Raw genomic sequence first — 23,622 nt, 5'->3', positions numbered from 1 at the left:
TGCACATGGTCTATATCCCTCTATTCCCTGCCTGTTCATGTGTCTGCCTAAATGCCTCTTAAACATTACTATTGTATCTGCTTCTACTACCTCCCCTGGCAGGACTTTCCAAGCACCCACTACCCTCTGTGTAAACAACTTTCCTCACATGCCTCCTTCAAAATATTTCCCCTCACCTTAAACCTATGACCCTAGTGTTTGGCATTTCCAGTCTGGGAAAATGATTCCAACTATCCACCCTATCCATGCGTCTCAGAATTCCATATACTTCTATCACGTTGCTCCTTAGTGTTTGATGTTCTAGCAAAAGCAATCTAAGTTTGTCCAACCACTCCATATAGTGACTATATTCCAATCCAGGCAACACCCTGGTAAACCTCTACTGCACTCTCTCCATAGCCACCACATCTTTCCAGGTGACCAGAACTGCACACTATACTCCAAATGTGGCCTAAATTTAAGCCTTAGACAGCTGGATTCTGACTTACCAACTTTCACTCTCAATGTTCTATTGAAGGCATAATCGTCATATGCCTTCTTTAGCACCTATCCACTTGTGTTGCCACTTTCAGGATGCTATGGTCTTGCATCCCAAGATCCCTTTCTTTATCAATGCTCCCCTTGGTCCTGCCATTTACTGTATACTGTCCTCTCGCATTTGACCCTCCTAAAATGCATCACCTGAACACTTATTCAGATTAAACTCCATCTGCCATTTCTCCGCCCAACAGTCCAACATCTATATCATGCTATATCCTTTGATAGCCTTCATCACTATCCATGCTTCCATCAGTTTTCTTCTTGTCTGCAAAACTACAAAATAGAATACCTACATTTTCATCCAAATCTCCTAAGGGTGTGCGCGTGTGCGTGTGCGCCTCTCTCGTTCTCTGTCTATGTCCATAGAATATCAGAGCAGAATTAGGCCATTTGTCCCATCAAATCCGCTCCACCATTCAATCACATCTGATCAGTTTCTCCATCCCATTCTCCCATAACCCTTGATCCCCTCATCAATTGAGAACCTATTTATCTCTGTCTTAAATATGCTCATAATACTTAATATACTTTCCGTGGCAATAAGTTCCACAGATTCATCACCCTCTGCCTGAAGAGATTCCCCCTCATCTCAGTTCTAAAGTGTCATCCCATCACCCTGAGACTGTGCCCTTGGGTCCTAGTTGCTCCTGTGAGTGGAAATACCTTCTCCATGTCCATCCTGTCCAAGCCTCTCAGTATTCTATAAATTTCAATCAGATACGCACCCCCCACCCCATTCTTCTAAACTCACTTGAGTACACACCCAGTCCTCAACCACTCCTCATAAGACAAACCCTTCATCCCCAAGATCAATGTTGTAATCCTCCACTGGACTCCCTTCAATGCCAACTCATCCTTCCTTAGATACAGGCCCAAAACTGCTCATGATATTCCAAATGCAGTCTGACCAATACCTCATACTGCCTAAGCAGTACATCCTTGCCCATGGTGTTCAGGGAGGCATAGATTAGGTGGGTTTGGGGAATGGGTCTGAGTAGGATTCGCTGAGGGTCAGTACGGTCTTGTTGGGCCAAAGGGCCTATTTCTACACTGTAGGGATTCTATGGATTCATATGGATATGGTTCTTTTCTCATGTTTGCTAGCCCTCTTGAAATGACTGCTAACATTGCATTTGCTTTCCTAACCTCCAACAGAACCTGCATGATAATCTTAAGAGAATTCTGACATAGCACTCCTAAGCCACTTCATGTTTCAGATTTCTAAAGCCTTTCCCAATTTGAAAAATAGTCTATGCCTCAATTCTTCCTACCTCAGTGCATAACCTCACACTTTGCCGCAGTGTATTCCATCTGTCACTTCTTCTCCCACTCTCCTAGCCTGTCCAACTCCTGCATCTTCCCAGCTTCATCAACAAGATCTGGCCTTCCACTTTGTGTTATCTGCAAACTTAGCAAAAATATCCTCAGTTCCTTTATCCAGATAGTTAATTTATAGCTTGAATATTAATCCATTATTAAGGATGATATTACAAAGTATTTAGAAGTGCATGGTAAATCAGGGTTGTCCCAACACAGACTCCTGAGGAACATTAGTTTCTAGTTGCCAAACTGAAAAAGACTTCTTTGACTCCCTCTGCCTTCTGCCTGTCAGCCAATCCTGTACCCATGGCTGTACATTGCCCCTGACACCATGGCATCTTGTTTTATTTAGCAGCATCTTTGTGTGGCACCTTGTCAAAGAACTTCTGGAAATCCAAATACATCACATCTGCTGGCTCTCCTTGGTCTAACTTCCTCATTACTTTCTCAAAGAATTCCAACGGATTTGTCCGGCATGATCGTCCCCTGATGAAGCCGTGCTGACTCAGCCCTGTTCTACCATCACTACCGCGTACTTCACAGTCTAATCCTTATGAATGAAGTCTAAAATCTTATCTTTCCCCCAGTTATTACTGAATAGCTGACCTTTTATCCTGAGACTGTGACACTGAGTTCTAGACCACTCCTCCAGGGGAAATTGCTTCCCAGAAACTATTTTCACGTGACCCTTAAGTACTGCATATGTTTCAATGCTATCGCCTTTCACCCTTCTAAACTATAGGAAATACAGGCCTGGTCTGTGCAATCTTTCCTTAAATAAAAATCATTTTAGGAAGCAGTCAAGGGGGCCTTCTTGCTCTTCCCCTCAAAGCATCCCGTCCATAGCTAAGCAAGCCAAAACTGTTCACAGTACTCCAGGTCAGAACTCATCAAGCCCCTAAAAAATTGTTGCAAAACTGAACCACCTTGTGAAATGGCTTAGCACATCATTCAGTTCAAAGGAATTTGTTGATAAGCAACAAATGTTGGCCTTGTCAGTGACAGCCACATCCTGAAAAATATTTCTAAAAAGGTCCTTCTAAATGTCAGATTGAGCTTACTTTCTTTTTGAGTATCCTTTATAACTGATGAGTTGATGTCAGTCTGTATTGGTGCCCATCAATAAAGTTTATTCAGCTCAAATCAGGCTTGATACTTTATTGCGACTGTGCAGTAGCTTAAAGGGTGTAACTGAGTTATATTAATCCATTTATGTATTCGGTGAAAGGCACAAGAATGTTTGTGCAACAGACGGCCAAAGCCTCAGCTCATCCTACAAAGATTTCTGAATGTCTTCCACACCTCCAATCCTTTCATCCCCTTTATACCTTTCTATATTTCAAAATCATTTCTAGATTTTCACTTAATGCAATATTAGTTTACAGCGATCATCTTATCATTTAATAACTAGAATAGCATGGGCCCAGGGGTCTAGTGTTGGCCAAAAACTTCAGATATCACTTGTTTTTGTTACAAATTGATCCATGGTGATGTAAAGGATGTCTTTTACATTGGCCTGAGTGCCTCATGTTTACAGCTAGAGGTGACTTCCCTTTAAACCATTGTTCCAATTTAGGAACTTGGTCTTAGATTGCTTGAGAATATAATTCTCTTTGCTCTACTGTCCTGTTTTTTTATTTCCATTGTACTTGTAATTTAATTAGCTCTTTTGCCCATTACTTCTTCTCCCACTATCTATCATGAATGTTATTCAGATCCATAAGGCAGAGAAGTATCATAAGTTGCAAAATGTATATGCAAATATACATAGATATTCTTTGAATTACAAGGTATTCTGAAAGTTACATTTTCTACTTAAGCACTCATGAAACTAATGGATGTGTCAGTGGGCCCCAGATATTCCATCACATTTCACAATCTCTCAACTTAAAAATTCTGATTTTCTAATTTTTCTACTGAAGTGGATAATTTCTCAATTCTCTACCATATATTCCATCCGCCTTAGTTTTGCCCACTTCCTAAGCATGGCTATATCCCTTTGCAGCCTCTTTGCATCCAGATCACAGCTTACTTTCCTATCTAATGAAGTATTCTCAGAGAACTTGGATACATTACATTGGGACCCCTCATCTAAATTAATAGTATATAATGGAAATAATTGAAGCCTGAATATTGATCTTTCGAAATTAAACCACATGTCATGGCTTGCCAATCCAAAATTACTTGCACATTCTGATTTTACTGAAGACAAACATCCCATGAAGAATACAAAGACAGCTAGAAAGAACTCAGGCAAAAAATTAGGAGGCTGAAAGGAGACATGTCTTTGGCAAACAGGATTAAGGAAGATCCCAAGTTGTTTTATACGTATATAAGGATCAATGGGCTAGCTGGGGAAAGGATAGGCCCACTTAAGGATAAAGAAGAGAATTAATGCATAAAGCTGGGGGAAGTGGGTGAGGCTCTTAACAGATACTTTGTATCAGTTCTCACAAAGGAGAAGGATATGGTGGATGGTGAATCTCACAAGTGGTAGTCAATATCCTAGGCCATGTCAAGATGAAAGAGGCAGATATGTTGGGTGTTTTTAAAAGTGTTAAGTTAGACAAGTCCCCAAAATGATGAGAGAGGCAGGAGCATCCCTAAAAAATAAAGTCTAATGTTCGGCCTTCTGATATCAGGCTAACTGGCTGAATGGTCCCTGGTTTCTCACTTCCTCCTTTCGTAGGGCTATTGATGCAACTTTCCAATCCATGGAGACCATTGTGGAACCTAAAGAATTCTGAAATTTTGAAACAATATACCTCCGTAGTCACTTATTTGAAAACACTTGTCTGTACCTCACTTCATTGATGAGCATTTTCCTATTCTCCCATGTGGTTGAGAGAAACATGACAGTGACAGTTCTTGACATAAAACTCACAGTGAGTACCTGCAGGTTCCTGCGGCTTACTTCTCTGGACCTCCACCTCGTCAGTAGTCTCCAATCCTTTGGCCTATGCTCCATGGGCAGTGACTGCCTGCATCCCTCTTCCAGAGATTAGCCTTGGACACACAACAAATTTGCCATGGGAATTTTGGAGTGGACCTTTGATAGTAATGGTGTTGTCAGGTTGATTTGCATGCAGGGACAAGCACCCATCTCATCAACTGGAGCAGACAGCATCTCAAAGCTCATGTCATACCCTCTTAGCACTCACTCACTTTACACCTTTTTGAATGCTCACAGCATCTCTGCCTTGCCTTATATTTTTATATATTGACGTCTCAGTCAGAATTTAAAGGCTCACAATACTTCTGTCTTGCCTTGCCTTTTAATACAGGCACAAAGCTAGGCAGCTTGTCGTATCTGTCAACAATGACTAATCAAGGAGAGAAGCATATGGTTGTATGGCACCATTCACTGTCAATTTTATAGCATCACCATGTGTCAGCAGTGTAGGTGGTGCAAACGCTGCATGTTCTTCAACCAAATGGCCATGTCTCAAAGTCTATGGGGAGTAGCCTTTAGTCAAGTCAAGGGGAATTGTTGTCAGTGAGGAGGTACCGGCACAGCAATTTCAGAGTATCATTCAATATCACTGCACACAGTCAGTTGAGCACTTGGATTCTATATCCTTACGCTGCAAGTATTAGGCCAAGGGCCTGGTACATTGGTCTTGTCTGGTGATCCTGAGGAAACAGATGGCACTTTTCTCCCCTTAAGGTCCTCATTGATGAGGCAGAATGCCAGCCTCTCATAGACATATCCTTGAGAAGTGGCAGTTCCTGGCTTGCAGCATCTAAGCTGATGCCAACTATAATACCCGTGGTACAAATCCTGGAAGACTGCAGTAGCTTCTGTTACTGATGAATGGAAGATAGCACAAGGGTAGAGCTACAGAGGCATGGTTTAAGCATAATGAGGTGAAAAGAAAAGAATTACATGAGAAAACACATGAGGGCTCAGGGACTCAAACTCACTGAAATTGACTTTTAGCTGATTTTTTGAAAGTTTCAGTCCTTAGCCCTCAAGTATTCCCAGAAAGAATCTAAACAAAATCAAGCGCTCTCCCATTCAACAATGTACAATTCTGATCGTACACCATAAAATGTTAGATAAGAAGACAGCAGGCATGTCATTGAGGCCCAGAAACGTAAATAAGATGTGTTATATAAAAATAAATTCTAATCCTTACAGAACATGGGTGTTAAAGGTCATTCCATGTGTTAAGAGGTTGCCCCCAGGTGGAGAGAGAGCAGGTCTTATGCTGATGATAATTAAAGCTAACATGAAAAAGCAAGACGATGTGCAAATCCAAATAGCCTGTCTTGGTTTGTCAGGCTGCTACCATTTACATTTACACTGTTGCTGCTTCCCTCTGCAGTTGAGTGCTCAGGCGCTCTTGCCATCTGCAATTGTCACGTATTGCTACTCATCAGCTTGTGCAATCAACCGTGCTGTTTTCTCAAGTGTCGGTATTGATTTTATGCAGTTGACATTGTGCTTGATCCTGTTCTAGCGTCTCTTTTATGGTCCACTTTCCTTCTAATTGCTCCATTGCAGCCTGCTTTACAGACTCCTTTCATCATTTTCGTATCTTCAACAGGGAATACTAGCCTGAGCAACTGTCATAACTAAATTCCTGTTGATCTTTCACTTGGTAATTAGCTCTTGTCCTAGTAGCATTTTGATGCTTTGTCATATTCTTTGATTAAAGTTGTTGTTGAATCCTTGTTATTGAAGCTTCTGCTGGATTGCTCTGTTTTAAAAGTAAATTTGATTTTCACTTCATTTAGAAAATGATGTCTTCGAAACAATGAATGAAGACATGATTTTTATAAGATATGTGCTGCATTTCCAAACATACACAAAGCAGATACAAATAATAGGATCTGTTAACTTTTTGACTTCATCAAAAATAGTCACTGTGAAGTTGTTAATGATGAATTTTTTATGCATCTAATCTAATATGCCAAATTCAACACCCTGTGTTCAGATTTGTGCTCTTTTTCTTTGTCTTCAAAGGTGCATTTTGACAATGAAACTCTATAAACATTGTTTTTCCTAAATAAGATGTGTGTTTCTCACCCAAAGTGCCAAAATAGTAATCATTTTGCTAACTTCACTGCTAAAGTTCTTTGGCTTCAAATTCTAAAATTAATTCTTACCTCATAGAATCGGTACAGTGTGAAAGGAGGCCATTCAGTCCATTGAGTCCACATCTACCCTCCAAAGAGCATCCCACCAAGACCCACCCTCCTACACTTCATTTTCCATGGCTAATCCACCTACTCTCCACATCCCTGGACACTATGGGCAATTTAGCAAGACCAATCCACCCAACCTATACGTCTGTGGACTGTGGGAGGAATCCAGAGTACGTGGAGGAAATCCACACAGACACAGGGAGAACGTACAAACTCCAGACAGTCACCCGAGGGCGGGAGTGAACCCAGATCCCTGATATTGTGAGGCAGCAGTACTAACTACCGAGCCAGTGTGCTTTCCCTTGTGCAATGCTTGCATTTGTTTTATGTGATCAGTCTAGCTTCAGTCTGTAACAAAGAATTTTCTTAGCTTTGCTGTTGATAAATTTTCAATTGAATAAATATTCTAAAACTGCTAAATAACTGCTAGAATCTTGACTTTGCTACCTCGCCTATTTCTGCAGATTTTCCTCTCAGGGCTCTGCTCTGGGTACCCAGTGATCAGCCTTCTTTTGTGGATGCTCAATCTAGATTCATCCCCTTGGCTGCTTGTGGGCTTTTATTGATCTTGCTGCCTTTTTTTTCTCTCAAAGTTCCATTTGAGAGCAGAAAGCTTTCTTTCACTTTTAATAGTCTTGGTGATTTTCTTCCAGAGATCCTTCATTCACAGTGTCTTAGAATCTTAGAAACCCTACTATGTAGAAACAGGCCACTTGGCCCATCAAGTCTACACTGACCCTCCGAATAGCATCCAACCCAGGCCCATTATCCCTGTAACCCTGTAGTTCCCATGATTGATCCACCTAACCTTCACATCCTTGGACTAGATGGTCTTAAAGCTGAACATTTTTTTTAGAAAATTGATCTTTTTTCCATCTCTTCTCCAGAGGATTTCTGATCTGTTTCTTGACCCTCATGACTGCCATGTTTTTCTTCTTGGCAGCATTTCCTATTGCTGCCACCACCTTTTCCAATCTGAGAGTTTGGATTCAGAAAATACTGGTTGAGGAAGAGGCAAAGTCAATAAATGTATCAAGCTCAAGGTTCTGTAAAATTTTGCTTTTTGAATGTCAGCTCAGAGCTTATTGTTACCTGAAGAGCCTGTTATTGACATTCTAATGAGCTTCCATCTTTAATCATTCTACTTTGTACGTGACTATCTAAACCCACACTGTACTATGTATACCCTGTGGGAAGAAGTTCCATGACATCTTTGTAAGGGTCCTTTGGGGTCCTAAAGCTATTACACAATACTCAAGCAAGTGGGGCAATTGTAGATAGTTGGGTGGAACTCCTGTTAGGTTATTGGAGGATACTGTATGGTCTCAAAATAGGGATTAAGGCTAGTTATGACCTCAATCTAGAAAAGGTACACTGCCTGTGAAGTACCTTAATAGTCAGGGAATCTGGGCTAAAACAAGAACATTAACAGTCACAAAGGGTCTAAACTGAAATGGGACGGGGTTTAAGGATCTACCGGGGCACAGAGATTACCATGTGATACAGTATGTGAAGGATGGGAGCATTTTGTAGGCTGCAGGCAGAAGGTATAAGTCAATAACTAATATTCACCTGAAAATAACTCTTCAAACATTTTCAATATTGACAAAAGAGTTCCCAATGTGGGAAGAGTAAGCAACTATCTTTCTGAAAGCACACTGATTTGGGGCTGGAACGTGAGGCATCTGAATGGATTGATTAAAGAATTAGCCATTTCTTAAGAAAGGGTCTTCTAACACAGTCTCATTGTTCCCTTTTCTTGTGATCCAGTGCAGAAAACTAACAATGCCCAAACCATTATGTCACACTGATACCATATGCTGGGGAAGATCCTCTGGTCAGAGACTAGGTGGCATTCCTGTTGTAGCAGCCTGAAACGTAGGAGCTGCCATTAATTTCTCTGCCAGCAGATCATTTCAGGGAGCATCTGTGGCATGGCACAGTCTTCAACTCCTGACTGCCTCTGGGATATCACTGATGCTATGTTCATGAACCTACCAGTTCATCATCATACGTAGGTTCAGGAAGTGAGGGCATTAGAATTCGCCACCATCACTGCTTTACCACAGGCATAGCAGTGAGAGCACCCTATTCAACCAGCAGCCTGTGAACCGAAAAGAATTCCACTTCCTTCATGTTCAAATTATTTGTAACAACAACAGCTGCATATTGCAGATCTACATTAGGTATCTAGGTTGCTGCCACAGCTCAGACATCCTGGACCATTCATTGGTGCCAGCCTCATGCAAAGCACTCAGCCAACACAAGGATGGTTGCTGGGAAACAATGCCTCCAGATATGAAGGGTAACCAATGAGCTCACAGTCAGTGGCAGGATTCCTCTGGAATAACCTGAAATAAAGATCATAGGGAGCCTGTCTGTTACTCCTCCTCCATCTGGCTGTCTGTGGCATTAATACCTGTCCCTTAGAAGATGGGCGCCTGAGGTTAGGGAAAACAGCATCCTTATCCCCTTGATGTTAAGCATGCATGGCTCGTGGAGAGAATGTCCAAGTTCCTATCCAGTTCTCATTGACTTTTCGACAAGCTCAGCACCCATTCCTCAAAAGATCTTGACAACCTCTAACTCCCACACCCTGCCATCCTTCGCCAATTTTGGCCCTCTCGAGCCCCAGCATTTTCCTGCAATGAGATTCAGATAAAGATTGAGTGTGATGGGAATCAGTGCAGGAGTAGTTTTTTATTTAGCGTGCATAACGATGCCAAGTAAGTGAGTAGAAAGCACAAGAGAGGGTAGAGTTGATAGTTTGAGAGGCTGAAGTGTATGTAAGGTCCTCACTGGACATCATGTGTGTGATGCTGAGGTCTGCAGGCTTTGGAGCTCTGAGAAAAGTGTGCTATAGCACAGCTAGATGGAGAGATAGTCCTGCCAAAGTGAGGGAGCAGACAGATTGTGCCATTTCCTTTTGCAACATGAAGGAAGCCATTGACCTTATTCATGGGCTGTTTGCTATACCTTTTGTATGTTACAGTGGCACTGACTTGCACTGTGATGTCAGCTTAGGCTGGACTGGTCAGATGTGGTGACCTTTGCTGTCACCTGGGAAAAGGACCTCCTTTTGGCCATTTCACCCAACAGTGTGTGAAGGGCAGTACTGGGAAACCATAGAGCCATCTTGGAATTCTTTGCAGGCATTTTTGGGCCTGACAACCACAGGCAAAGGACATCTTCATAGTTTGCAGCATGTGAAGTGGCACTGGAAAGGGCAACATTGGAAGGTGCTGCCAGTGGCAAAGACCTCCACCTCATTAACTAAAAGATTCTCTGAGTAACTTGCATATCACCACAATGAGCTGAGAAGCACATGATCATGTGAGATACTTGCCTTGGCCACTGGTAGAATTGATGCCAGCCAGCATGCTCAATGTTTTACCTCAATTTAAAAATTGAAAAAAATGGAAAAAATGGGCAGAATTTTCTGTCTTATGATAGACTTGAACTGATTGTTACTAAGGCAAACCAGTAAGTAGCAAGTTGTACATCCTTCTGATGCACTAAAACATAACTGTCTACAACTAATCATGAGAAATCTTTATGGATTTAATGAAATATTGCATTCAACTACAGTTGAAGTGTCTGAAGTATCTGAAATGACATGCACATGAGTATTAAACATGTTGCATTATAAGGCACAGTGGTGAAGATTGTTTAAGGATTTCAGATGTTAGAAACACCCGATTTGACTTCACTTGTGGTAACAAATGATTGATAACACCAAATCATTATTTGCACCATGAACCCTTCTAATTTCCATTAACATCCTGTTCTCACACTCATATTCTTTCTTCCTCTTCTTTTAAGTACCTACCTGACTCATTCCTAATTGGTGACAACGCCTCTGTTTCCATTCTGATCCACAGCCCGCAAAACCACATGTAAAAGAGATTCACCCATCCTCTGCTTTCAATCTCTTATATTTAATCATATATCTGTGATCTCACAAACAATGATTGCCATATTATTTTGAAGTATTTATTGACATTTATATACTTGTCTGAATTTTTGTTTAGTCCATCATCTTTCCACAGCATGGAAACAAACCTTTATACAATGTTCCAACTTGCGATTATAAACTGTTCAGGTTGACATAGCCCTCTGACAGGGAGCAAAGAAGATCAAGCAAAGTTGCAACACTATATCCAAATAATAGTTTATTTGTTGGAATACACTGTAATATTTTAAGGATGTACCATGATTAATAGATTGAGTTTAAAGCAACTCCAGGCCAAAAATTGGACATTCTAATTTGACCCACAGCCAGAGAAATCAAGCCTGACAAAATAATTGGCCAAGCTAAATTAAACAGCAGCCAGCAGCTACCAGCTCCAGAGAATAGTAGAAACAACAATTGCAGAGGTTACAAAAGGTCCAAGAGGAGCCAGTTACAACCAGTCCAAGCGTTGCGGATTGAAGAAGTGTCAATTTAATGTTCTGAGATAACAAGGTGTGGAGCTGGATGAACACAGCAGGCCAAGCAGCATCATCGGAGCAGGAAAGCTGATGTTTCAGGCCTAGACCCTTCTTCAGAAAGAAGGGTCTTCTGAAAAAGGGTCTAGGCCCGAAATGTCAGCTTTCCTGCTCCTATGATGCTGCTTGGCCTGCTGTGTTCATCCAGCTCTACACCTTGTTATCTCAGGTTCTCCAGCATTGGCAGTTCCTGCTATCTCTGAATTAAATATTCTGACACCTAAACACCTGAATGTGTGCACTCTACACTTCCCAGCATGGCAACAATGAAACATGTTAGCACAATCCCACTGGATGCTTTGAACTCAGCTCGTAAACCCATTGGCCAAAGGCCACAGGATATTCTGGAAGGCCTGGTGTGAGTGGAGATAAAAACACACACTCCTGGAGGCCAGGCCCTCAATGAAGACTCAGCGGAGATTTGCTGGGAAGATTCATGGCAAGACTCTTGACAGAAGACCATACAGCAACTTGAGAAGACCAGGAGAAGATTCATGCCAATTTGTGAGACCCAATTTTGTGGAAGAGAGCCAGTTCTGTGTCAGAAAGGAAGGAGATTCTAAGAGCTCAAATCAGATGTGTGGATCGTTGCAGACAATATCCTTTTTCCAAAAGTTCGTGCTAAATAGAGAGTAAGCATTGCAGGAATTTGTGGAATATTCACATTACAGTTTTTAATAAGGAATATGTTGTTCATAACTTTGAGTTGAACCACAAACCAGATTCTGTATCCTTTTGTCCGCCTCACTGACAAAGTACATTTAGGTAAAGTGTTTTTAATACATAATATGGTCAAAGTATCCAAAGCATGGAAAACATATGATTGATATTTTTACATTTTGCCTTCAAGAAAGCTTTAAATACGTTCCCTCATAACACTGTTGTGTTTAAAGCAAAGTATAATTCACCAGGTGTCAAAGATTATTAATTGAACACATGCAACGAAATTGGCCAAGGGCAATGTCTCACAAATTACCCTTTCCTTCAGATGCATCCCTGGCTAGGCCAGTAATTTTTGTCCGTTCCTAATTCCCTCTGAGAAGATGGTAGTGAGCTTTGAATTACTGCAATACTTTAGGTCTAGGTACAGCCACAGAGTTGTTTAGAAGGGAGATCTTTTATCTGTGTATATGTTTGTAATGACAATTTTAAAGGTCACTGACATTCAAAACCTACAAAATTCTCAGATAACAAGGTGTAGGGCTGGATGAACATAGCAGGCCAAGCAGCATCAGAGGAGCAGGAAAGCTGGCGTTTCAGGTCTGGACAAATTCTCACCCTAATTCCTACTCAATAGATCAGTTTCCTGTGAGACCAAATATTCATGCTGACGTAAGTGTTACTTTCCACCAGCGAAGAGTTGAAATTGCCCTTGTTGCTATGTGTTTTGTTTCAATACCTACAGACAGCCTACAATGCGACAAATGGAAAGCACTCCATCCTGTCCCAATTGAAAACTACAGAGCTTCTAGTCTGAAAAGATATTGAACTATAATGATGCACAAGATCATGGGTGATTGTTCAGAAATTCATGAACATGTTATGATATTAGAACAAAACTTTTTTTTGTCTTTAATTGCAATGCTCCTGGTGCTTTGGCATAATGTAGGAACAAGTAGTCAAATGTTATTTCATCTTTAATGATATAATTGCATCCTGCAATAAAAACTAGCATTTTCCACCTGTAATTCTGACACATGCAAGATACCTGTAATCTCTCTTTCTTTCATCTTAGCTGTTTATGTCTTTTAGCTTCCAACTGCTGCAGTAGGAGCAGATTGTTTGGGATTTGTATTTCTTTGGTCACTTTGAATCCATCTTCTACCAGCTATATGAAATCATTTGATACAGTATAAACTTGCCTTTGCAAATAGTACTCATAAAAGCCTTTTCACTCTGTATTTTAGCAAGTTAATTCAAAACTACAATACATTAGGTTAGATGACTTCCAAAGAAACATTTCCAAAGTCTTCCCTTGCAAACTGCTCACATCTTCTTTGCCCCCAATTTCTACTGCCAATGATCATGAGAGCCAAGCTCTACTAAATCTGATGGCTTTGTATTGAAAATATAAATAGAATTTTGATGTGCACTTGTCAAATTTCATCTCCAATTGAAATGTTAAACACTCTGACCTCTATCATGATTGAAACTGACCTGAATCACATTGTGTTTGATCATAGAACAGAAACTTATGTTTTCTTTTCAAATTTGCCTGTATAGTGGGCCCTGGATTTGCTGACTGCACCTTTCTCTCCATTAATCACTTACAAAGCACAAAGCATGTTTGCACAAAGTGTCTCTTTTCTCCCCCTACTTAATTTTGGCTGTTATGAGGATTTCCAGCAAAGACAGCATGAAAATGCAAATGTCATATTTCTATTCTGTGGGCTTGCAACCATTTCCTAATGAGCTAGTGAGTTACCCAGCTCTAATACACTAGGGTTAAGGTAATTAGGAGGGAAATTGCTGAATACTGATCTAAGCCGTCTACAGAAGTTTCAGACAAGTCACATAAGACAAAGCCCATGTTATCTCCTACCTGTTGGTTCATAAATTGTTTCTAGTGCAAACAGAAAGTGTTTTTTAAAACAGAAGCTTGTACGCAAATTCTGCCATACTAAATCCTATTTTTAATCACTGACTAGAGCTCATGTAACACCATTGCAAAAGCAGGGACCATATTAATTAGATGAAATGTTCATCTGTTCAGGAATGTTAACAGTTGGTTCGGCAAAGGTATAGTGGCTGGAATGACAATTTTTGTCGTTATTTAATTGTTGAGAACTGTCACCAATGTAAAGGAGGCATTATGTTGAAGTCAAAGCAGTGAACAAGCCATTTGATCTTAATTCCAATGAGACTGTATTTGTCATTCAACCTCACTCCTATGGAGTTCAATGGCTTGCTGGATAGATAAAACCTCCTCCTTTTTTGACACTTCCAGTGGGAAATGCCTGAGTTGCCATCTCTGCATATTGCAGGAGGAAATGTTACAAACAAATGGGGATATTTAACCGTGAATACAGGAAGGGAATGGAAGCTGGGAGCGCTGACAATGGAATGACTCCGTTAACTGCCCCACTCCTGCCAAAACTGATTTTAACTATGCTGGCTTCAGCTGCTAAAAGAATTAAGAAGCATGCTGTTCAGATAATAGATGATTGTCACATATATATGCTAACCAGCACTCTGCAATATCTGTGATGGTGTTCCCACTTGGGCTCTAATTAAAATGTCTCTCGAGTAATAATGTCTAATTCACACATATCAATCATTTCTGCTGAAAAGCGCTAGGTTTACAACCACAAGTGCAAGTGGAAGACTTAAAATCAAAACACAAATTCTCCTAAGATGAGTCGTATCAAACTCAAAATGGTAACTCCCTTTTGCTCTCCATGGGTGCTACCAGACCTGGTGAATTTCTCCAGCACTTTGTGTTTGTATTTCAGATTTACAGCATCTGCAGTATTTGCTTTTATCTTACGGCTTAAAAAGCTGAGATTCATCTAAAAAGCAGATAGTTGGCAACCATGAATACAAAAGATGGAATATTAGGTAATGGAGCTATATATTTTGTGAAGAAGGGTCCAGTCATGAAACGTCAGCTTTCCTGCTCCTCTAATGCTGCCTGACCTGCTATGTTCATCCAACTCTACATCTTGTTATTTCAGACTCCAGCATCAGCAGCTCCTACTACCTCTATTTTCTGACATGTTCATGTTGTACAGCACTCCCACTGTAAATCCAATATGTTAAATATGGATCCATCAGGATTCAGCTTAATCTTTTGTAATAGTGTAAAACAGGCAATGATGACTTGGTAGCTTACATTACATTGAAGATGTAGAAATAAAACTCTCAAAACAAGTGAAATTTACCAAGTGGAGAAAGACAACAAGCCATGTCTCAGTTGATCATACTTCCACATGAACTCGGATAAAGCCTTTGACAAGGTTCCGCACAGTTGACTGTTTAGCAAAATTGGGTCAAATGATATTCAGGCAGATCTTGTCAATTGGCTTACAAAATTGCCTTGACAGTGGGAGATAGAGGGTGGTGGTGAAAGGCTGTTTTTCGGACTGGAGGCGTGTGACCAGTGATGTTCTCGCAGGGATCAGTGCTGTTAATTGCCATTTATATAAATGATTTGGATGTGATTATGTGTTTTAAGGCATCCAACAGCTCATCTTCTGGAATATGGACACTTTTCAAGACATCACTATTTATTTTCCCAAGTTTCCATGTCCTTCTCCACAGTCAAACTAGGAAAAACATGAATGCAAACATAAAATGTAGGAGCAGCAACAGGTCATTTCATTCTTCAAGCTTGTGTCGCCATTCAATACAATCATGGCTGATCATGCAACTCAATGTACTGCTGATTTTCCACCATATTCTTTGCTCCATTTAGCCCCAAGTGCTATATCTAATTCCTTCTTGAAATCATGCAATGTTTTGGCCTTAACAACTTTCTATGGTAACAAATTCGACAGGCTCACCACTCTCTGGGTGAAGAAATTTCTCCTCACCTTAGCCCTAAATGAGTTACCCCATAACCCTGGGCTGCAACCCATGGTTCTGGACACTTATACCATCAGAAGTGTTCTTCCTGCATTCACTGTATCTAGTCCTGTTAGAATTTTTAGATATCTATGTGATTTCTCCCTCATTCTTCTGAACTCCAGTGAACACAATCCTAACAGATTCAACCTCTTCTCATCCATTAGTCCTGCCACACCAGAAATCAGCCTGATAAACATCTGTTGGACCCCGTCTATATCAAGAACACCCTTCCTCAGAAATTGCATGGAATATTCCAGTGCCATTAATGCCTAAGAGAGCCATTAAACACAGATTGACCATAGAAATTACCAATGTTTATAGAAACTAGTTTATCATTTCATTCCTGTTTCAATATTTGCGACAGGGAAAATTTATTGAGACAGTGTGAAAACTATGAGTCACGATATATTCTTGACGTCAATGGTAACCATTGTCATTTTATTATTGATATGTTTGGAGCTCTTTACATAAGTAGCAATTACTAGCTTGCATATTTATGTAATGTCTGTGTATAATATATATGTCTGGCCCTGGTCAGCCAATGAATGGCAATATATTGCTGCCTAGGTAAATTCTTTTCTGAAAAGGTATGAATTTCTTATACAGAAGGAAGCTACACTTTAAAATACCTGTCATTTTTAAACCAATTTTGAAAGAAATTTTCAGAACAGATAAATTTGAGTTCCTCAGAAGTGACATACTGGCACATCAATTTACATATTGCAGACTACTCACAGAGTGAACCCACAAACAACGTGTGGAATAAAACCCTTTTGAGAAACATAATTTTCTATTACGGCAGTCACTGCTGAATGAGTAAATACAACCCAGTTCCAAGATCCTGCAGAGAATGTTTATATAAAAGTTGAATGTGTTTGCAATCTTATGGACACAGAACAATTTTGCAACGTGGAATTCAAAACTCATCATCCATCTAAGCAACAAAGGTTTTTGTTCTTTTTCATGCTTGAGTGAAGCAAAGATTTTGCAACTGAGTTTGTAAATATAGTACAACTAGCTCTCATCTTTTATGCACTTATTCAGTTTTGCTAAAAAGGCAACACAGTTTAGCTGCTATCATTGGACATGATCTAACTGCTAAAATTATTTTCTGTTGAAAAGGAAATGTCAAAGCAAAGCAACCCAAAGGAGATTTCAACATCCTCTTCTTTTCTTTCCCATGAGACTATTTGGGAGTGCAATTTTATTTTATCATTAATATGGATGGAAAATCACTTCACAAAGACAGTACCTGGACCCAGTGTGTGCCTGAGCAGAAAGGTCTGAGATCCAGTTTTGGGCTGACTCTTCTTTCATTTGGGGGCTGTTGTCCCTGTAATCAGTCATTTAAAAAGCTTCCATTTAAGGTAATTAATTCTCTTTACTATTTCTCACCATCGCTTTAAGATCAGTTGACAAATGACTTCCCATTAGTCTTCAAAGAACACCCAGGACCAGGTTCATTGAAAGTCATGATTTTACTAACTTTTCTAAAATGATCCCAGAAATCCTGGATGGCACCTCATCGAAGAAAGCATTGTTTAATCAATCTTCCCTGAAGTTGCCCCTGTCTTTCCACCATAGAATAAACTACATGCATCCAATGTTAAGAAGGTCTTTATGACAATTAAAATTACAGTGGACCATCGTTACAGGAATACTCCAGCATACAAGCTTCTAAATACCTTTTGACATTTTATACAGACACACAATAACAACATACAGCTACCATCAGTTAATCTGTGCCTTAAGTGAACTCTTACTTAATTTTGTGGTCCTTTTGTGGTACTCCTTTTGTGACTTCTGCAAGACGAACAGGAGACTGTTCAGTCAGTCACATCTGAGAAGTTTCTGGTGGTGACTTCTTGGATTACAGACCCAGAACTGTGAGCTGCATATGGTAGAGCTTGGGAAAGCATTTCACAATGATTTCAGAAAGGGAATAATACTAAGTGTGAAGCGTTAACTTTGATTATATTTCCACAGATGCTGCTAGACCTGCTGAGTTTCGACACTTATTTCCAACCCCCTGCATTTACAATATTTTGCTTTTAACCAGGAGGTGTGTTGGCTGAATAAACAATGTGGGTTAAGGCTCGAGAGAGGGAAACATATTTCATTCACAATGTGGACTGTGCCTGTTTTTTTTTGATAACAAGGTGCAGAGCTGGAGAAACACAGCAGGCCAGGTAGCATCAGAGGAGCAGGAAACCTGACATTTCAGGTCAGGTCCCTTCTTTAGATGATCCTTCTGAAGAAGGGTCCTGGCCTGAAATGCCAGCTTTCCTGCTCCTTTGATGTTGCTTGGCCTGTTGTGTTTCTCCAGCTCCACACCTTGTAATCTCAGACTCCAGCATCGGCAGTTCCTAATATCTCTGTTTTTGTTTTGTTGTGTTTCAGGTATCCTATTGACTTGCAGAAAGAAGATTAAACAAGTTTAGTCATCCGGCTGAAGTCTTTATCTTTTTGCCTCCCAGCTTGCCCACGGTGGAAGAGATGGTGGAGACCAAACCCAGCATGGCCGCTGTGTAAGCACCTTGAGTGATACTATTACCGCTGCCACAAATCTGCGCAAAACATGCCCTGTTGCAGTTGGTGGTAATTGTCCACAGACACCATGGAAGACAACAGATTACCAATCTCAGGTGCCACATAAGTTGGGGGTGGACTCCTCAAACTCTCTAAAATATTGTGGAAACTCCCTGCTATGCAGGTTTCAGAAACTACTAATGCATAGAAGACATCTTTCTTTTAAAACCATCCTGTTATCTTGTTGAATTTGTGCAAGTGTGTGAGCAAGAGCGGTACGTAGAGAGCCAAAGGAATAGCAAATAGAAACCCTCACACCCTACCCTGCATGGCCTTTGCAACGTTGCATGATCTCTTTCTGCCAACAATATTAAAACCTGTGGCTATAGAGAAGACAGACTCTGATTTTAACACACTTCATTCTTTTATGTGACTGCTTTTCTTACAACTAATGTAAATGTCTATGCAGTGTTGAAGAGTATCTGAGCTGCACAGAGCCGAATAATGCAACAAAAATGATCAAGAAGGGGCAGTAATTGTGAAAGCAGTAGCAGCTTTGTGGGCGTGAGTGCAACAGAAAGTGTTGTGAAGTGTACTACAGTGACTGGAAGACAAGCATGTAAAGACAGGTCTAAAGAGGGGTGGTAGTGCACTGGATTGATAGAGACTGAGATGGTATAGAGCTTTACAGTGAGAGGCTGAGCAATGTCTAACCTCGGCAGCTTGTGTGAGATTATTAAATTCCTTCTGGCCCTGCAATCAGATCTTTACAACCATACAAGTAGCACTGATCTATGATGAGTTTGATGGAGTACCTGTCAGCCAGTGAAAGGCAGGAAGCCATCCTTCCATTTACACAATTGTTCCATGAGCATTTGTAGAACCTCTTACAACACCTACAAATAGCAAGAACTTATTAACAGTCCCAAATAGCTTTAAAAGATTTCACCTTAAAACCATTGATGCTCACAAGTTACAAACTCTGGATAGCTTTCAATGTACTTAGTCTGTTCACAACCTTAAGAAAATTGACCACACAGGTTTGTGCAAGACCACAATGGGTGCAAGAATGATATGAAACCAGCATGTGGGATCGCTCTATCTATAGAACTAAAAGATTGAATGAGAGATAATGGGAACTGCAGATGCTGGAGAATCCGAGATAACAAAGTGTGGAGCTGGATGAACGCAGCAGGCCCAGCAGCATCTTAGGAACACAAAAGCTGACATTTCGGGCCCAGACCCTTCATCAGAGAGGGGGATGGGGAGAGGTTTCTGAAATAAACAGGGAGAGAGGGGGAGGCGGATCAAAAGTGGACAGAGGAGAAGATAGTTGGAGAGGAGACAGACAAGTTAAAGGGGCAGGGATGGAGCCTTTAGAAGCGAGTATAAGTGGGGAGGTGGGGAGGGGATAGGTCGGCCTGGGGAGAACGGACAGGTCAAGGGTGTGGGATGAGGTTAGGAGGTAGGGAATGGAGGTCTCGCTTGAGGAGGGAGGGGGGGATAGGTGAGAGAAAGAACAGGTTAGGGAGGTGGGAACAAGCTGGGCTGGTTTTGGGACGCAGTGGGGGGAGGGGAGATTTTGAACCTTGTGAAATCCATGTAGGAACCCTGCAGCCCAACGGTACCAAAGCAGAATATGAGTTGCTGTTCTTCAAAATATCCCCTCCCGCCACTGCACCCCAAAACTAGTCCAGGGCGCCCTAGCTTCCCTAACCTGTTCTTCCTCTCACCTATCCCCTCCTCCCACCTCAAGTCGCACCTCCATTTCCTTCCTTCTCACCTCTGCTAGCCCCCTTGACCTGTCCGTCCTCCCCAGACTGACCTATAACCTCCCTAGGTCCCCACCTATACTCACCTCTACAGGCTCCATCCCCGCCCCTTTAACTTGTCTGTCTCCTCTCCACCTACCTTCTCCTCGATCCAACTTCAATCCACCTCCCCCCTCCCCCTATTTATTTCAGAACCCTCTCCCCATCCCCCTTTTCTGATGAAGAGTCTAGGCCCAAAACGTCAGCATTTGAGCCCCTAAGATGCTGTTTGGCCTGCTGTGTTCATCCAGCTCCACATTTTGTTATAAACGATAGGATGACTTGACCACAAAAGAGAGAAGGCATTCTCTGCTACTGCGAGGGTAGAAAGGGGACAGTGAAGAGTTGTGGATAAATGAAGACTAGGGACTACGGATGCTGGAGAAAATGAAGTCTTGTGAATCAGGTCTGGGTGAAGGAATAATGGAATAGGGGAATGGATGCTGGGGAGCAAATTTGGATACTGGTGCAAGAAAAGAGGAAGTGAATGTGTTTCTATTTTACCTGTACTTTGTTTTCTCTCTTTGCTGAGCTTCAGGTGGCCTCCTTGTTACTGAACCATCTCACACAATAGCTGCTGTTATGCAGTTTATAGAGATTCACCAATACAGTGGGCCCAACCAATTCAAGAAAAATTCAGCACAGTCGTAGAAGTTGCACAATTCCAGCTCATGTAATATAATGTCAAATGATTTAAGCAGAGGTCATCTGTTTAGAAATTATATGAGCCAACCTCAAGAATACCTTCCAACAACATTGTCAGCATGACTGCATCAGGTATTGCTCACAACCTCTATCCAGCTCCAAGTATTGGTTAGTAGTTGCAATGCCCCAAAGAGTCTGCAGGAGTATAATCTAGAAGCTGAGATGTGCAAAGCAATACGGTGTTGTAGAAGTCACCACAGCCTGAATGGGCTATCAACATCAAAGATCCCAGGATCAGAACATTCCTCAATGATAAAGGGCCCTGAGAAGGCAGTGAAGTAAAGGACCCAAAACTGAAGTGAGATCACATCTTACTGCCAGGGGTCCAAATATAGGAACAAACACAGGTGATGGCAGAGAAAGAAAGATTCAGCCAACACCAGAATGCTTGGCCTGTCTGGTTTAGTGTTTATGTAGTGACGGTTTAGAAAACAAGAAACATTTAACTAAGGTCACTTTGATATTCCTATTTCACAGACTTCATTGTCCCTCCATTGGAGAATCAGGAGAGGGCAGGAGATGAGTGGAGGGTATGTTCAAAATTACTTAGCTCTCTTATTTATTTCACTGACTCAGTGTTGACTAACCATTTTGAAAAGTTTATCACATATTTAAACCAGCATTAGGTGTTGGCCACCCCATGCCAATCATGGAATCCCTACAGTGTGGTAGGCCATTCAGTCCATCAAGCCCACACCAAACTTCCAAATAGCGTACCATCCAGGTCCACACCCCTACCCTAACCCTGTATTTCCCCCAGTCAATCCACCTAGCCTGGACTGTGAGAAGAAACCAGACCACTTGAAGAAAACTCGCACAAACACAGAGAGAATGTGCAAGCTCCACACAGACAGTCACCCAAGGCTGGAATCAAATTTGGGTTCCTGGCACTATGAGGCGGCAGTGCTAACCACTGAGCCACCGTGTCCATGGACGTGTGGCTGTACTCTACCTCAACATATGACTATAGAAAGTGAAATAAATGCTGCAGTCTTCCTATGGTCTTCAAATGAGGCTTAATATAGGTTGATATAGGTTGGTGTTGCACCTATAGATAGCCTAATATCTGCAATGAAACACAGTATCACAGATGTTACTGAATGCAGTTGAATTTTTAAAAAAAATACATAGCACCCTCTAAGACTATTGTCATTTCAAAGTCCTTTACAACAAAGGAAGCAGTTTTGAGTGACTGTGTAATGCAGGAGACACAGCAGTCTAGCTGCATATAATAAGTTCCCATAAATAGTAATGTAATAATGAGCTGGTAAGCTGCTGTGATGCTGATTTGGGAATAACTATTGTAAAGGACATGTGGAATAATTCTCCTGCTCTACTTTGAAATGGTGCCAAGGAATCTTTTACATCCAGGTGCAGGCAGGGTCTCAGTTTTAACTTCTTGTAGAAAAGGCATCAACAGTACTGACCTCGTTCAGTGCTACACAGGTATCAGCCTTGATTGTGTTTTGATGTACTGGAGTGGGTTTTCAGTCTTCTGACTCAGGCAAAGCTGCTACTGATCGCACTGCATCTAATGTACAAAATATTAACTATTCCAGGAGACTCAATTTTTTTAAAGGTGAATCTCCACCTCTAAAATGGTTCAAATTTATAAGATAATGACACTTAGTTGTCAGTCTTTAAACTTAGCCAGCTTTAATGATCACTGGAGTGAAGGTGAACTATAAAATTTTACTACAATTATTCCAATGTGTGCTTAAATTATAAAACTAATAGTGCACTCAATTCCATTGTTGCTGTTGGTTAAGATTAGTATAAACCAGTCCTTCCCAGACTTTTTCCCCCAATGTGACCCCACTTTGAGGCCAAAAATCCAAGAATGTGAGCCAATTGGTGTGTCAGAGCTATGAGAAGTGTTTAGAGGGAAAGAGAACTCAGGGAGAGGGGGCCATAGGAAAATTACTGGAGAGGAGTGCTGCATATGCATGACTGTTGGAATAGAGTGGATGTGGACAGCGGTGAGATTAGTGAAGGAGATAAATGGGGGTACTGTGAGATTGGTGAGATGTAGAGTCATGAGAGCAGGTGTTGTTCTTTTATAATATAGAACATAGAGCATAGAACAGTATAGGCCATTCAGCCCATGATGTTGTGCTGAACTTTTACCCTAAACCTAAGGTCTGTCTAACTTCCACCCCTACCTTATACAATCATCCATATGCCTATCTAATAGCCGCTTAAATGCCCCTAATGAGGCCGACTCCACTAACCTCTTCGGTAATGCATTCCACGCCCCTACCACTCTCTGAGTAAAAAAACCTACGTCTGACATCTCCCCTATATCTACCGCCACTCACTTTAAAACTATGCCCCCTTGTAATAGCTACCTCCACCCTAGGAAAATGTCTCTAGCTGTTCAGAGGGGGTCACTATAAGATTTGGGACCCATGAAAGCAAGGGGAAGGGTGGATAGCTTTAAAAACTGCAGGGTTTTTAAATATACAGCACTGATATTTTTGGAAAAGGAATTAGAATAAGCATAGAACAATTT

Source organism: Stegostoma tigrinum, chromosome 27, assembly GCF_030684315.1.
Source record: "Stegostoma tigrinum isolate sSteTig4 chromosome 27, sSteTig4.hap1, whole genome shotgun sequence".
Lineage (NCBI taxonomy): Eukaryota > Metazoa > Chordata > Chondrichthyes > Orectolobiformes > Stegostomatidae > Stegostoma > Stegostoma tigrinum.
This window is presented reverse-complemented; position numbering follows the sequence as displayed.